Source organism: Schistocerca cancellata, chromosome 1 (assembly GCF_023864275.1).
Source record: "Schistocerca cancellata isolate TAMUIC-IGC-003103 chromosome 1, iqSchCanc2.1, whole genome shotgun sequence".
NCBI classification, from domain to species: Eukaryota; Metazoa; Arthropoda; class Insecta; order Orthoptera; family Acrididae; genus Schistocerca; species Schistocerca cancellata.
In genome coordinates this window covers 555,721,482-555,736,634 of record NC_064626.1, presented here as the reverse complement: position 1 = coordinate 555,736,634, position 15,153 = coordinate 555,721,482, and the positions used below count along the sequence as shown (strand labels likewise).

The window sequence follows — 15,153 nt, the reverse complement described above, 5'->3', positions numbered from 1 at the left end:
CAACGCAGGGGGCTCGGCGCGGATACAGACCGATCTTACGACTGGGCGACCTCGGGCGCGAGTCCTTGACGGAGCGCTCCGTGCCGCTGGCAGGTTGGGTTCTGGGCTCCAGTAAACAAACAGCCGGCCCGCGTCCTTGGCGGCTTTCACTGCCTCGCACTGGCGCACACCGACCGTGTCGAGCTCCAGTAATCCCTATGTTCTCGCCTCTCGGCTCGTCTACATCTCCAGTCTACATCTACACCTGCACTCAGAAACCACGTTACAGAGTGTGACAGCGGGTACATCGTGCAGCACTGTCGCTTCTCCGGTTCCCTGTTCTAGTCGCGAATGGAGTGCTGGAAGAAAGGCTGCTGTCAAGTCTCTCAAACAAGACTGATGGCTCTAATTTTACCTCCATGATGTTTTCGCGAGACACACTATCCGATAAAAAGTATCTAGACATCTATTTAGGGAGGTTAACGTGGGATGTGTCCACCCTTCTCATTTACGACCGCATGAACTCTGCTGGGGACACTTTCAAAGAGGTTTCTGAAGGGCTGTGGACGAATGGCAGCCCATTCTTCTTCAAGAGCCGAAATCGGAGAAGGTCTGAAGCGAAGCCGAAGTTCTGTCTCCTCAAACGTGTTCAGTGGTGTTGAAGTCGGGTCTCTGGAAAGGGCAGTCCATTTCGGGAATGTTATTGTCCACAAACCATTGCCTCACAGGTGCTGATTTACGGGAGGGCGTGTTGTCATGCTGATATAGTCATCATCTCAGAACTGTTCCACTGCTATAGGTGTGCTATAAAATGCGTTCATATATTTCCGTATTTGATGTTTTCTAGAGCGCAACAGGAAGGGGGGGGGGAGGGTCACACGCTAACCACGAAAAACAACCCCACACCGTAACACGACCTTCCCCACACTTCACTGATGGCACTACACGTGACAGAAGTTATTCTCCAAGCATTCGCCAAACCCCACCTCTTCCATTCAATTGCCGTCGCTCTTGCCACCACATCAAGCAACGCTTAGCATTAATTACAGGAGTGTGTGGCTTATGAAGAGTCGCTCCACTGATTTACTGCACAGTCATTGTGCTAGCTGGACTTCTGGTAACACTTTGGAACTCACGAGTGATTCCATTTGCCGATTTCATGCGATTTTTTCACAGCCACACTCCGCAGTGCCCGACAGTCTCTGCCGTCAGTACATTAGACTGCCTGGTCTCGGTTTAGCTTCTCAATCACATCACCGACAGTCGACTCGGGCAGCTTTAGTTTAAATGTCGCTGGTAAATTTGTTAGATGAATAGTCCTCGTTCAAAGTCACTGTCCTCTGGTAACCGAGTCATTCTCCTGTTACCGCTTCCTTACTGACAACACAATACTCCTCGCCTCTAGTGACATCTAGCAGTCAGTTTCGCATTATACAGTGATGTGAGGATACTTATCAGAGAGTTTATGTAGAACGTAGAACCAGTATGTTGACTGGCTGTTCTAGGTATCCATTCCCTCGTAATTTTAACATTAAACCACATCGTGAAGCGCATTGGCTCTCTTGTAGCATCTACCACTGAAACTGGATTCGCGTTTACTAAATGAACCTGTCACGAGTCGCGCTGCTCTCCTTTGGATCTTCTCTGTCAAATCTACCTTGTGAGAGTCACATACTGAGGAGCATCACTGAAGTACAAGTCGAACGAGGATTTTGTGAGCAATCTCTTTCCCTTCGTTGGTCCACTACAATTCCTGAGGATTATCACAATGAATCTGTTTTATGCCTTTCCTATAGCAAGTTTTATGCCGTCGTTGCACTTCAAATCATTCCGCACGTTTGTATATTACCAGCGATTGTTTGACAATCTTGTAATCATACAGTGAAGTGAGTTTCCGCCTATATATTCGCAGTATGTTGCATTTGTTTATGTTGAGGATCAACTGCCAATTCGTGAACCAAGTGTATGTCCGTGTTCACGGAGTTTCCAACGTAATCCACTAACAAAAATATCTATATCACTGTGTCTTAGGATACGCCATAAGGTACTTATGGCCGTTAAGAGCAACATGCTGCGTTATATTTGCTAGAAAGTCGCCAGTCCACCCAGAAAGCAGGTCGGATATCCGTGCGCTGGTATTCTCTTCGTCGTCTCCAATGCATCGCCTCTTGCAAAGAAAGGCGGAAGATATCCGTTACCTGATACCAAATTATCAAATTCTTCTCTCTGTTCATCCATTATGAAAAGCTGTCGGAACCAGCTCATCAAATTCCTGCAGCCACAGTTAACATCTCCATCTACTTTAGCTACCTTATGTAAACAACATTCGAGCAATTTTATCGCTCCCCCCCCTCCCCCCTTATCTAGAGTAAATAACCCCAGAATGCTGCTGACCCAACAGCACATTCCCCGATCCTGCACCTATACACACTTCATATCCTGTCCCAACGCTACTTCACATACAATGATATCCGCTCTGACGTTTATCCTTTCTGCCAGATCTCACTGATGTTTCTATTCTTTCTCACATCAGGGTTCCCTCTTCCTTTCCCATACTGGTGAGTAACTGCGAAAATGTAAGAAACCCGTGAAAGAGCAATGGAATGCGAAGTACTGTTCCTTAAAAGAGAAAGTATATCATATGATGTGCAATTATTTGCGATTAAAGCTGTTTAAAATTCGCATTAAAATACAAGAAAGTGTAGAGAGAACGATTGAATGGTAAAAGAATTGCACAGGTATACGGTTTGCAAAGCACTTGTTTCCTAGAAAGGTAAGTTGCTACAAGACTATGAAAGAGTGAACGCGGTCAGAAGTGAAACTATCTACAAGAAACGTCTTCCCTCGATTAAGATGTTTAATAGTCCACTTCTTTTTGAAAATATTTTATGGGTGAGATGAGGTCATCAGTGGAAGAAATCCGTTAACTAAATGTATTAATGAATATACATATCTATTATCGTTACTCATATATTTTTATTATTTCCTGTAGGCACAATCACAGTAACGCACTTTTAACTGTGACCGATTTCGACCATTCTCTGGCTATTTTTAGCAACCACATATCTCAAGCCGTATATGGCGTGCACTGTCATACTTCGATTGGGACTAAATTAAATTTTTTTTTCTACCAAGTGTCAATCAGGTTTCTCCATGAGTAGAAGTCGAATTTATCCAAGTTAAAGAACTATTCTATTCAGAATCATTTTGGGTACTAGGCCCCATCAGTATGAAACACTAAAATTAGTCAAATGCTCACGTTTCGACCGATATTGGAGTGGTCGTTCTCAGGGCGACTATGTAAGTCGGCATTCTACTGGCCGTGAAATACTACGAACTTACGTAAGTTAAAAATCTTTTATAAACAGACCTCTAAAAGCGGAATATTCGTGAGTATGTTAAGGTGCAAACGAACTCATAAATAATGAAAACATGAGAAATATGTGTTGGCAAAAAGTAATTTTGTTGCACATCTGCGACCAGAAACAGCTTTACTGCACGACAGTTACACACACCACGTAAGTCTGTTACGGATTTCCCGCAGTATCAGTTTCGTACGCCGGCGCCGAATGGTTGTGGCGCCTGAGACGTAATCGATACGCACGGCGCCTGACACGCCCGTCTGGGGGGTTGCCTATGCTCCCGGGCATTCGATTCATGGCACTTGGGTTACTAATGCGGCACGCCGCCGCGTAAGAGTTGCGCAGTCTGTTGGCAGCGTTCCCTCCGACTACTCTGTCTCATACAACTTCTGGCTGTTAAAGGAGTCTGAGCACTTTGTGTATGTATGTGTGTGTGTGTGTGTGTGTGTGTGTGTGTGTGTGTTCATATAGAGAGAGAGTTTACGGAAAGTTGTCGTAGATGAAAAATGAGGATAAATTCAACTACTGGTAGTAGTAATGGCTGTTTCATAACTTTTTACATAATTTTCATTACGACGCACCGCAGAAATAAAAAAAGAAGAAATTGGATGACAGAGAACAACTGTGAATATCAATAGGCTCCATTGCTTGCCACTGAAAAATTACCACTGTGTGGATTACGCACCGAAATAAGTTTTTCGTTTCCCCAATCGATACAAGAAAAAAATGCTAGATGTACAAAGAAGAAGTAGATAAGACGATAAAGACTTCCCTATTGACTTTTGTTTTGCTATGCTCAGTGTGTACTGCCGCTGTCTCTTAGTCTGATGGAACAAAACTTAACATTTTAACTTATAGTCGGTCATGAGAGAATATTCCAAGCTCGATCTGGGTTACTTGCCCCGTTCTGGAATATGGGATGTAGGCCTTATATTTATTAGAAAAAAATAGCGCATTTCTAGAACTGATTGTCTGTCATTTTATAAACTGCAGATTTACAATTGCCGAGCGTAATCGGAAATATTGTGTTCCTTTTTATGCTTATTTCTGTTCTTCCATTATAAGGTGTATTTGACTGGCATGTTTCCTAATTGCTTTTATTACTATCTGAGAAGTTTTTCTCAGCTGTTGTGATTATTTTCTATTATATATTTTTAATTTCAACTGACAACCTAGCATTATTCTTTTACGATTTAAAATATTTTTGTGAATAATTCTTTGGTTACCCTGAATTTAATCGTAGCAGGCATTTAATTTTAGATCGTTGAATAAAAATGGTGCCATTCATAAGCATTTGCACAAATTACGAGGGCTGTTCAGAAAGTAAGCTCCGATTGATCGCGAAATGGAAACGACTATGATAATCCGATAAAGCTTTGCACAGATGTGTTGGGCAGTGTCTCTAGTATGACCCTAGATAGCATCACGTCACTCCTCTCATTTCTGAGCTCACAGTGATCGCGTAAAGTTGTCTAGAGAATAGTGTCTCCCGCCAAGTACGAGGACCTGGTGAGAAATTTCGCCTGAAGCTATACAGCCAACATTACATAACTGTCGTGCAGTTTCTTCTACAAGGCAATATTCTCAGCCGCATTCTGAAGGGGCAATGAAGATGCTCCTGCATCGTTTTCAATTGGAAATGTTTGACTACCCACAATACAGCCCGTAATTGACTCCCCCTGCGTTTCATTTCTGCTCACATGAACCGCTGGCTATGAATACAACATTTTGGCACAGAAAACGAGCTGTAGGCCAGCGTAGAGAATTGGCGGAAAGCACTGGCGGCTGTCTTTTATGATGAGGGTATTGGAAAGTTGGTACAACGCTACGACAAATGTCTTAGTCAGAACGGCAACTACGTAGAGAAGTAACTGGATGGTGTAGCTAACTGTTAAAAAGAAAACATTTCTAATTTTCACTGTGGTTCCCATTTCGCGATCAATCGGAGCTTACTTTCTGAACAGCCCTCGTAGTTATCTCAGAAATGGCAATTTTAGAATGTGACTCATTCGTGGATAGGTACCCGCGGAAGTCCGTGCAACACTACAGTAGTTGTTGCAGCTGATTCAAAACGCAAAATGAAATTGGGATCATTCAAAGCAATATCCTTCCTACCCCTCATACGTACATACGAGAGCTGTCCAGAAAGTAAGTTACGATCGGTCGCGAAATGGAAACGACTATGAAAATCCGATAAAGCTTTGCAAAGATGTGTTGGGCAGTGTCTCTTGTATGACTCTAGGTAGAATTATGTCGCTCTTTTCATTCCTGAGCTCTTAGTGAGCGCATAAAGATGTTATAGAAAATAGTGTCTCCCGCCAAGTACGAGGGCCTGGTGAGAATTTTCCCCTGAAGCTATGCAACCAACATAACATAACTGTCGTGCGGTTTCTTCTTCAAGACAATTCTCAGTCTCATTCTGCAGGGGCAATGAAGATGTTCCTGAATCGTTTCAATTGGAAATGTTTGGTTACCCACAATACAGCCCGTAATTGTCTCCCACTGAGTTTCATCTCTGCTCAAACGAACCGCTGGCTATGAAGACAACATTTTGGCACAGACAACGAGCTTTAGGCCAGCGTAGAGAATTGGCGGAAAGCACTGGCGGCTGCCTTCTGTGATGCGGGTATTGGAAAGTTGGTACAACGCTACGACGAATGTCTGAGTCAGAACGGCGACTACGTAGAGAAGTAGCTGAAAGGTGTAGCTAACTGTTACAAATGAAACATTTCTGATTTTCACTGTGATTTTCATTTCGCGATCAATCGTAACTTACTTTCTGGACAGCCCTCGTGTATCATACTTTCCGTACCTTGTTACGAAAAGAGTGGAGGTTTAGAGACGTTTAGCGTTGTTTGGAGTGCCCTCGAGCAGTTAAAGAGTAAAGCGATTATTGTGTGGAAATATACGGCAAATGAAAAGGCTGAAAGGTCCAGTCACATCCACTAAATATCAGCGAGTATGTGAACGGAGCAGTTTAAAGTTATGGACTAGTTTAAAGCGGAACGATCACGTAAAAATAGCCGCGGGAGAGGCAGATGCCAGACAGATTAATTAGGAGAATCCTCACGTAATCTGTCAACAAAGGAGGTAGCTTATACTCGTAAAACCGTGTTTCGACCGATACTTCAAATATTGCTCTTGAGTCGGGATCTGTATCAAGGAAGGAATAATACAGGAAGCAGAGAAGGTCCAAAGAAGAGCAGCACGTTTCGTCACAGGTTGATTTAGGGAACCCGTAAGCGTCTCTGAGAACTTCATCCGACTCTAGTGGCAGACGTTGCAAAAGATGCATTGTGCATCGCGATGCGGGCTACTGTTAAAATTCTGTGAGCGTATAACTTGCGAGACGACCGTGAACGTAAAATCACAGAGATTTGAACTTACACGGAGACTTTCAATCATTTTTCCTGCACACCATCCGGGATTCTAACCAGGAAATGGGAATAGTGACATAGCACACAAAGTACCCACAACCAAACACAATAAGGTGTCTTGCGGAATATACATATAGATATTATAGCGGTCAAAGAGGCGTTTTAAAATCATTCTTGGCGCGCTCCATACTTGAATCGAATGGGAAGAATCTCTAATAACTGGTATAATTGAAAGTACACTATCATGTACTTCATAGTGGTTTGGAGAGTATACCTGTAGATGTAGAAACCTGCTGTGTATTTTTCGTAGATCACCCTTTCCAAATCTCTTTACGTTAATAGTTGAATTATAGCGATTTTTAACATCGTTTGGGGTGCCCTCGGCTGGTTAAGGTGTAAAGCAGTTAAATGTGGACAATATATGGCACGTGAGTTGCATATTTTCGTCGATGGTGGCAGAACACTAAAGTGAGAGAATAGAAGTTGTATCACACCTGCCCTCTTCTACGACGTAACTCTTATTGATTAGTTTCGTGGTTTTACGCAGCGTTTCCACCATTATTTTCATCGTCAGGTATCCTTTACTATCGATTAGGTATTCAGCTGAGCAATTTTGTCTCTGCTGCCAACTCAGTCTTAAAATAAATGAGAAATGAGAGGCACACGTAATTTGTCTTCTCCTGGTCGATATTGAACTGAGCGGACGCAAAGATAAGCGCATTCACGTTTTTGTAACAAATTTACATAAATAAGCGATAAGTTGGAAGTTACCTTTTCGATTATTACGCAGGGTGTCCCGGGAGAAATGGTCAGTATTCAGGGATATGACAGGAACGCTGATTTAAAGCAAGAAACTTCATATTGACATATGCTCCACTCCGAATGGTTTCCGAGCTGTAACATATTTAATGTATGCAAACGTAACCATCCGCGGCCATTGTCACAGTCAATAAAATTATTCTGGGTCTGTGACCGCATTGACAATACGTAAAAATTCCGACGTATCGACCACTATTGCGAGTGGACTTCCTCAGCTAGTTTATTTTTTTTATAGAAACCTGAGGAAGGCCGCCTACAACAACAGTGACTGAAAAGTCGTAAGTTTTACACACTGACAATGCGAGCCCAGACCCAGAAGTGTTTCATGTAAATTGTCATTTATTTATGTAACTGATGGCCTTGCACACAACTGGTTTGAATCACAGTTAACAAACCGAACGCAAAACACCGTGGTGAATAATTCGAACAATGCTGGAAGGGTAAGAAATGAGAGAGGGAGTCCAACAGGGTTAAAACTTAAGTCCATTCCTATTCCTATGGCAGAAAGATATCCCGAGCAAAGCAGTTGAAAACAACGATGTATGTTGCTCTAGAATAAAACGTCAAAAAAGTTGCATGGATAAGAAGTACACGTGCGTGGCACTAGTCCTAAAACAAATGTACATTAAATGTGTTCTTTCTCGAAAAGCATTCGGATTGGGCACATGTCCATATGAAGGCATTCGGTTCAAAAATGGTTCAAATGGCTCTGAGCACTATGGGACCTAACATCTATGGTCATCAGTCCCCTAGAACTTAGAACTACTTTAACCTAACTAACCTAAGGACAGCACACAACACCCAGTCATTACGAGGCAGAGAAAATCCCTGACCCCGCCGGGAATCGAACCCGGGAACCCGGGCAGCGAGAACGCTACCGCAGGACCACGAGCTGCGGACAAGGCATTCGGATTAGGGCACATGTCCGTATGAAAGTTTTTTTGCTTCAAATGAGGATCCTTTTCGTATTCGCGTATATACACCATTCTTCCTGGGACACCGTGTATGTCTATGTTAATGCAGAAAGAGAGTTATGCTGCTAACAACTAAAAGACTTTTTCCGCCAGTCCCACGAAGTATATTTGAGAAAGCTTTGCATACCTGCGCTATCACGAAGACTGCGGTGGCTGCGACCCTGGGTGGCTGGCACTGTCTCGCGGACCTGCCAGACCGACTGAGAGTGACGTACTAGGCGCCCGGCGCCGCTACGCCGCCATATATATATATGTAGCGTCGCGCAGCTCATTGACAGCGACCGGCCTTGGAGCCGAGCGAACACGCCTCCCGCGCCGACCAATCGCGGGGCCGTGCGCTGCCGCAGCGGCCAATCGGCGCCCCTGACGTCACGGCCCTGGACCTGGCGTGTTCCTCGCGCCGTACGGACCGACTCGGCGCGTAGTGCGTTCGGCCGCGTAAGTGGCGTGTTTACAGCTAACTCTCGGCCTACTGCGTAGCGGGAGCGGCGCCAGCGAAAACATCACTTGTTTTTGTACTCGCGCCGCTTCTGAGAAGGAGTCAGCCGACAGCAAGGGGGGCGTGACTCGCCAGACATTCAGGTGGAGGCGCTTCGTAATCGATCTGTAGTCTCGGAAGGAGAAAGGAAACAAACAAGCATCCACTAAAAAATTCGGTTACAATATACACTTACCTGGTGGCATTTACAATCCCGAAAACATATAGCTGCTGTTGTAGTATTCAGTCTGAAGACTGCTTTGATGCAGCTGTCCACCTTAGTCTGCCTTGCGAAAATTTTTTCATATCTTCATAACTACTGTATCCTTTATACAGCTGAAACTGCTTACTGTAGTCAAACATACATCGCACTGGCAGAAAAAATCGCTACATAAAAAAAGTAATGTAGAGCAATGAAATTTCAGGAATTCATTTGTTTAGGTAACATATTTAAGTGATTACCATTGCAGACTCACAGGTTAATGTAAGTGCGAGATAAGCCACTGCAAAGTGAAATACTGGTACATTAATAACTAGTGTAACCGCCAGAATGTTGAATGCAAGCATGCAAACGTGCGAGCTTTCTGTTGTACAGGTGCCGGATGCTAGTTTGTAGGATGGAGTTCCAAGCCTGATGCACTTGGTATGTCAATACAGAAATGGTTAATGCTGTTTGTCGAGGGCGCTGGAGTTGTCATCCAACGAAGTCGCTATTGGATCTGGTGATCGAGCAGGCCAAGGCAACATGTCGACACTCTGTAGAGGCCAGGTACATATAGCCTGCGGCCGCGAGCTCGCCTCCAGTTCACCACCGGCAATGGAGGGTGAAGCTTTGACAATGCCAGCCACTCGTGCTGGCGAAACGTCAGAAAAATCATTAGATGAACGTCGGCCGAAGAACCCGAGACAGAAGCCAATAGGCAGTTTGTCACTCTGTAGAGTGTTGGCGACCTTTATCCTGTTGGGAAAAAAAAACCTGGAATGGCAGTACAGTACGTCGAATCACTAGACTGACGTACAAATTTTCAGTCAGGGTCTGTGAGATAACCGCGAGAGTGCTCCTGCTGCCGTACAAATCTCACCCCAGACCATAACTCCAGGTGTAAGCGCAATGTGTGTAGCACGAATACAGGTTGGTTGCAAGCCCACAACCGGCCTTCTTCTGACGACCATTATTGCCACCTAGGCAAAACCAGCTTTCAGGCCGGCCGGAGTGGCCGAGCGGCTCTAGGTGCTACAGTCTGGAACTGCGCGACCGCTGCGGTCGCAGGATCGAATCCTGCCTCGGGCATGGATGTGTGTGATGTCCCTAGGTTAGTTAGGTTTAAGTAGTTCTAAGTCATAGGGGACTGATGACCTCATAAGTCCCATAGTGCTCAGAGCCATTTGAATCATTTTTGAACCAGCTTTCATCTGGAAACGCAACAGATCTTCATGCCGACCTCGAATTTGCTCTCGCTTGACACCACTGAACTCGCAAATGGCGGTGGTTTGGGGTCAGAGGATTGCACGCTACAGGCCCCCTGGCTCGGAGCTGTTCTCCAACTCGCCGATTTGTAACGTCGTATCACTGTGTTGCCAACTTCTGCTAAAATTGCTGTGCTATGCGCCAGAACTACACCCCGAACGCTACGGTCTTCCCTCTTGGTGGTGCCGCTTGGACATCCGGAGCCCTGCCTTCTTGTGACCGTACATTCTCGTGGCAACCGCTGCCAGCAATCATGTACAGTGACTACATTCCTGCAAATTCTTTCTGCGATATTGCAAAAGGAACATCCAGCTTCTCATAGTCCTATTACGCGACCTCGTTCAAAGTCAGTAAGCTGTCGATAATGGTGTCTTTGTCGTCTTAAAGGCATTCTTGACTAACATCAACTCTCCACGTCCAGTCTCAAAGATAACCAACGCTAACGACCGTTACGGTTTGTATTTAAAGCAGACCTGATTTACATGCTCATAGTGGCTCTACTAGCGCCACTCTTATCGACTGGTGCGAAAGTTGAATAGACATCACCTTTCAGATGTAGAAACACCCTACCAACTTTCGTTTACATTGCAGAACTCCTTCTTTGCGTCGCGATTTTTTTCCTTCAGTGTATTTTTACACTCCACATTTCCCTCCGTTTGTCGTCCGCAGCTCGTGGTCGTGCGGTAGCGTTCTCGCTTCCCACGCCCGGGTTCCCGGGTTCGATTCCCGGTGGGGTTAGGGATTTTCTCTGCCTTGTGATGACTGCGTGTTGTGTGATGTCCTTAGGTTAGTTAGGTTTACGTAGTTCTAAGTTCTAGGGGACTGATGACCATAGATGTTAAGTCCCATAGTGCTCAGAGCCATTTGAACCATTTTGAACCTCCGTTTTCAATTGACGATTTCTTTACGCGCCAGGTCATGTTTTGCCGAACAATCCTTTCTTTTAATGAATTTCCGCCATAAATTCCTTTTCCCCCAATTCGGTACAGTTCTTCTCGTTACTTACCCGATCTTGCCCTCTATCCTTCAGTGTTCTACTTAGCACCATATTTCATAAACCTATAGCCTGACAAAAAAAAGTGAAGCACTCAGAAGACATGGTCGGATGTCAATGTAACTTCGTGTAGGTCCACATCATCGGCAGGTATGTAAATGACTGGGGGTACAGTTCTCTGTGACAGAACGGCACCAGAGTGCAGTTGTGTTGTTTGCTTTGAGTGTTGTCACTGTGTCTGGTACGGTATACAGGGTCTCCCAGGAGAAATGGTCAATGATCACCGATACGACAGGAGCGATCATTTGAAGCAAAGAAGTGTAGTATACATGTATACCTTACGAGCTATGAGCACTTCCTCATCTTCGAAACAAATCTCTTCTACTACAAGTTCTTTGTTTTCCGTATTGGGAGGAGTTAGTAGAGACGAAAAAAAGAAAAATTGTTTATAAACATGGGATCTAAAATGTATACCTTATGAACTGTGGGTATTGTTCAGTAGAAGAGATGTGTTTCACATTAGAACTGTGAGTATTGTTCAGTAGAAGAGATGTGTTTCACAATAGCGACGGTGCACAAGTGCTCATAGTTCTTAAGGTATGCATTTTAGAGCCCATTTTGCTTCGAATGCCATTCCTGGCATCTCTCTGAATATTGACCATTCCTCCTGGAACACACACTGTAGATGTTGAGTAATCACTGTAAAGGGCACGCAGATGATGCTAACTCCTCAGAGGGAGCGTTATCAGCACTTGAAGTAGCTCGAATGGGGCCTCATTGTGAGTCTGCATTTGGCCGGCTGGTCGAATCGTAAGGTATTCAGATTTGTGAGGAATTAGGATATGGTAGTGGACCTAGAGTGTAGGCATACTCTCCGAGAAGTTTCCGATCGACCACGTCTCACCACCATCGCCACACTGTGCTCCAAGCACATCGCAGCTCCCTCAGATCTGCGCGTGCCGTCCGATAATAAGTAACGGACTCCGTCCCATGCGTGCCCACCGTTAACACCACAGCACAGGCGGCTGCGTTTGGAGTGGTGCCGTGCGTGGGAAGCGTGAACCACTGATGAGTGGCGTCGCACTGTGTTCAGCGATGGATGGCGGTCCTGCACTATAGAGGATGACCGTCGTCGACCAGTATGGCGGCGACCTGAGGACAGGGCGGAGTCCTCTAACGTTTTGGAGAGGCACAGTACCGTTACTCCTGGTGTCAAAGTGTGGGGAGCCATCGAGTATGACTTTAGGTCGAGGCCGGTAGTGCCCTGACGGCAGAACCATGCGGCACGGACCTCGTGGTCTCGCGGTAGCGTTCTCGCTTCCCGAGCACGGGGTCCCGGGTTCGATTCCCGGCAGGGGTCAGGGATTTTCACCTGCCTCGAGATGACTGGGTGTTTGTGTTGTGCTCATCATTTCATCATCATCCAGGAAAGTGGCGAAATTGGACTGAGCAAAGGTTGGGAACTTGTACGGGCGCTGATAACCACGCAGTTGAGCGCCCCACAAACCAAACATCATCATCATCATCATGCGGCACAGACATCCTGCGTCTTCACCTGTTATCTCTCATACGACAGTATCCTCCCGCTATTTTTCAAAAGGACAATGCTCGTCCGTACGTGACACCTCTCTCTGTGAAGTATCTGTGCGATGTTGAGGTACTTCCGTGGCCAGCAAGAGCCCCAGATCTGCTCCCGATAGAATATGTGTGCGACCTGCTCGGGCGTCAACTCGATCCTAGTGACTATGTCCGGGATATCAAGGAACAGTTATATTGTGGGCCACCTTGTTCAGGAGAGCATACAACGGTTTTATGACACCTTTCCGAACCGAATCAGTGCGTGTATTCAGGCCAGGTCGGGACCAAATTGAGACTAATAAGTGGTCTCACAGTGCCAGTTTCTTGGCAATCTGACTCGATTTTGTAATCGATCCTATAAGATGACATACCATCTCATTACGTTAGCATCCAATTCGTTTCTTCTTCCTCCTCTCCTGGGTGCTTCACTTTTTTTTAGTCAGGCAGTATATTTATCGTCCACCTTTCATTTCTATGGAAGGCCACTCCCTAGATAAAATTACCTTTAAGAAAGAGAACTCTGCAGGGTGTTTCAGGAGTAAAAAAATAAAAAGCACTCCGTCTTGAGGCCACAAGTGGCCTATCGGGACCATCCGACCGCCGTGTCATCCTCAGGTCAGGATGCGGATAGTAGTGGCGTGTGGTCAGCACACCGCTCTCCCGGTCGTTACGATGGTTTTCTTAGACCGGAGCCGCTACTATTCGGTCGAGTATCTCCTCAGTTGGCATCACGAGGCTGAGTGCACCCCGAAAAATGGCAACAGCGCATGGTGGCCAGGATGGTTTCAGAAGTAAAGCCATACAGAATTCTTACGCGTTTCCGTATTCTGAAAATAATAATATCTGAAACTCATAAGTGGGAGAGATTATCCAGAATAAACTAGCTTTTTCGTTTTTAAGTCAACTGTAACGGTAATAATACATAACGTGAACGTAGCTCAACTGTTGCTGTTTTCAATCGTAGCCTGTTTTGATGCAGCTCTCCGTGCTAGTGCATTGCGTGCAAACCTCTTCATTTAGATATTACTGCAACGTACACCCACCGAGTTAACAAGTTTTACTAATCATACGAGTACGTGTCTCCATTGTCAAATTAAGTACCCTCTGATACCACGCGCTCTGCTGTGCCACCTTAGCCCTTTTTTAGGTGAATTGTACCTAAAGCATTTTCAGCTGAGTACCACTTCACTATTAATCGATCTGCACATCTAATCTTCTGCATTCTTCCGTAGCATCACATTTCTAAAGTTTCTATCCACTTCTTGCCTGTGTTGCTTATCATTCACGTTTCGTTGCTTCTTTTTTCCGGAAACCTTCCCTTTTATATAGTCAATTAACATTATACACTGAGGTGACAAAAGTCATGGGAAAGCGATATGTACATATGCACATGGCGATAGTATCGCATACTCAACACATAAAAGAGCAGTGCATTGGCGGAGGTGTTATTTGTACTCAGGTGATTTGTATGAAAACGTTTACGACGTGATTATGACCGCACGACGTCAATTAAGAGACTTTGAACGCAGAATGGTAGCATGGGACATTCAATTTCGAAAATCGTTTGGGAATTCAATATTCCCAGATCCACAGTGTCAAGATTGTGCCGACAGTGCCACATTTTAGGCATTATCTCTCACACGGACAACAAAATGATCTACGGCCTTCACTTAAAACGATCGATAGCAGCGGTTTTTCCGTACAGTTATCAGCACCAACTGTCAAGCAACACTGCGGGAAGTAATCCTATAAATTGTTGGGGGACGTACGATGACAGTGCGGTTGCTATGGCAGCGGACGACCGACGCGAGTGCCTTTGATAACAGCACGGCATCGCCTGCAGTGTCTCACCTCGGCTCCTGGTCATATCACTTGGATTCTAGACGACTGGAAAAAAGTGGCCTGATCATATGTGTCCCGATTTGATTTGGTAAGAGTTGATACCAGGGCTCGAGAGTGGGGAAGACCCCACCAAGCCATGGACCCAAGTTGTCAACAAGGCACTGTGCAAGCTGGTGGTGGCTATTGTGGTGTGGGCTGTGTTTACATGGGATGGGCTGGCTCCCCTCCTCCAACTGAACCGATCATTGACCTGAAATGTTTATGTTCAGCTACTTAGAGTGG

The 15,153-nt window shown here is 45.3% G+C and overlaps 1 protein-coding gene across 6 annotated transcripts in view; it reads right to left on the bottom strand.

Annotated features, from left to right (window-relative positions):
* Positions 1 to 8,742, bottom strand: part of LOC126180702 (phosphatidate phosphatase LPIN2) — a 305,215-nt gene extending 296,473 nt beyond the window's left edge. For all 6 annotated transcript variants that reach the window (XR_007536691.1, XM_049924713.1, XM_049924715.1 and 3 more), the window contains exon 1: positions 8,639 to 8,742. The gene's annotated coding sequence lies outside the window, so the exon portion shown is untranslated. The remainder of the gene's footprint in view (positions 1 to 8,638) is intronic.
* Between the last annotated feature and the right edge of the window lie 6,411 nt (positions 8,743 to 15,153).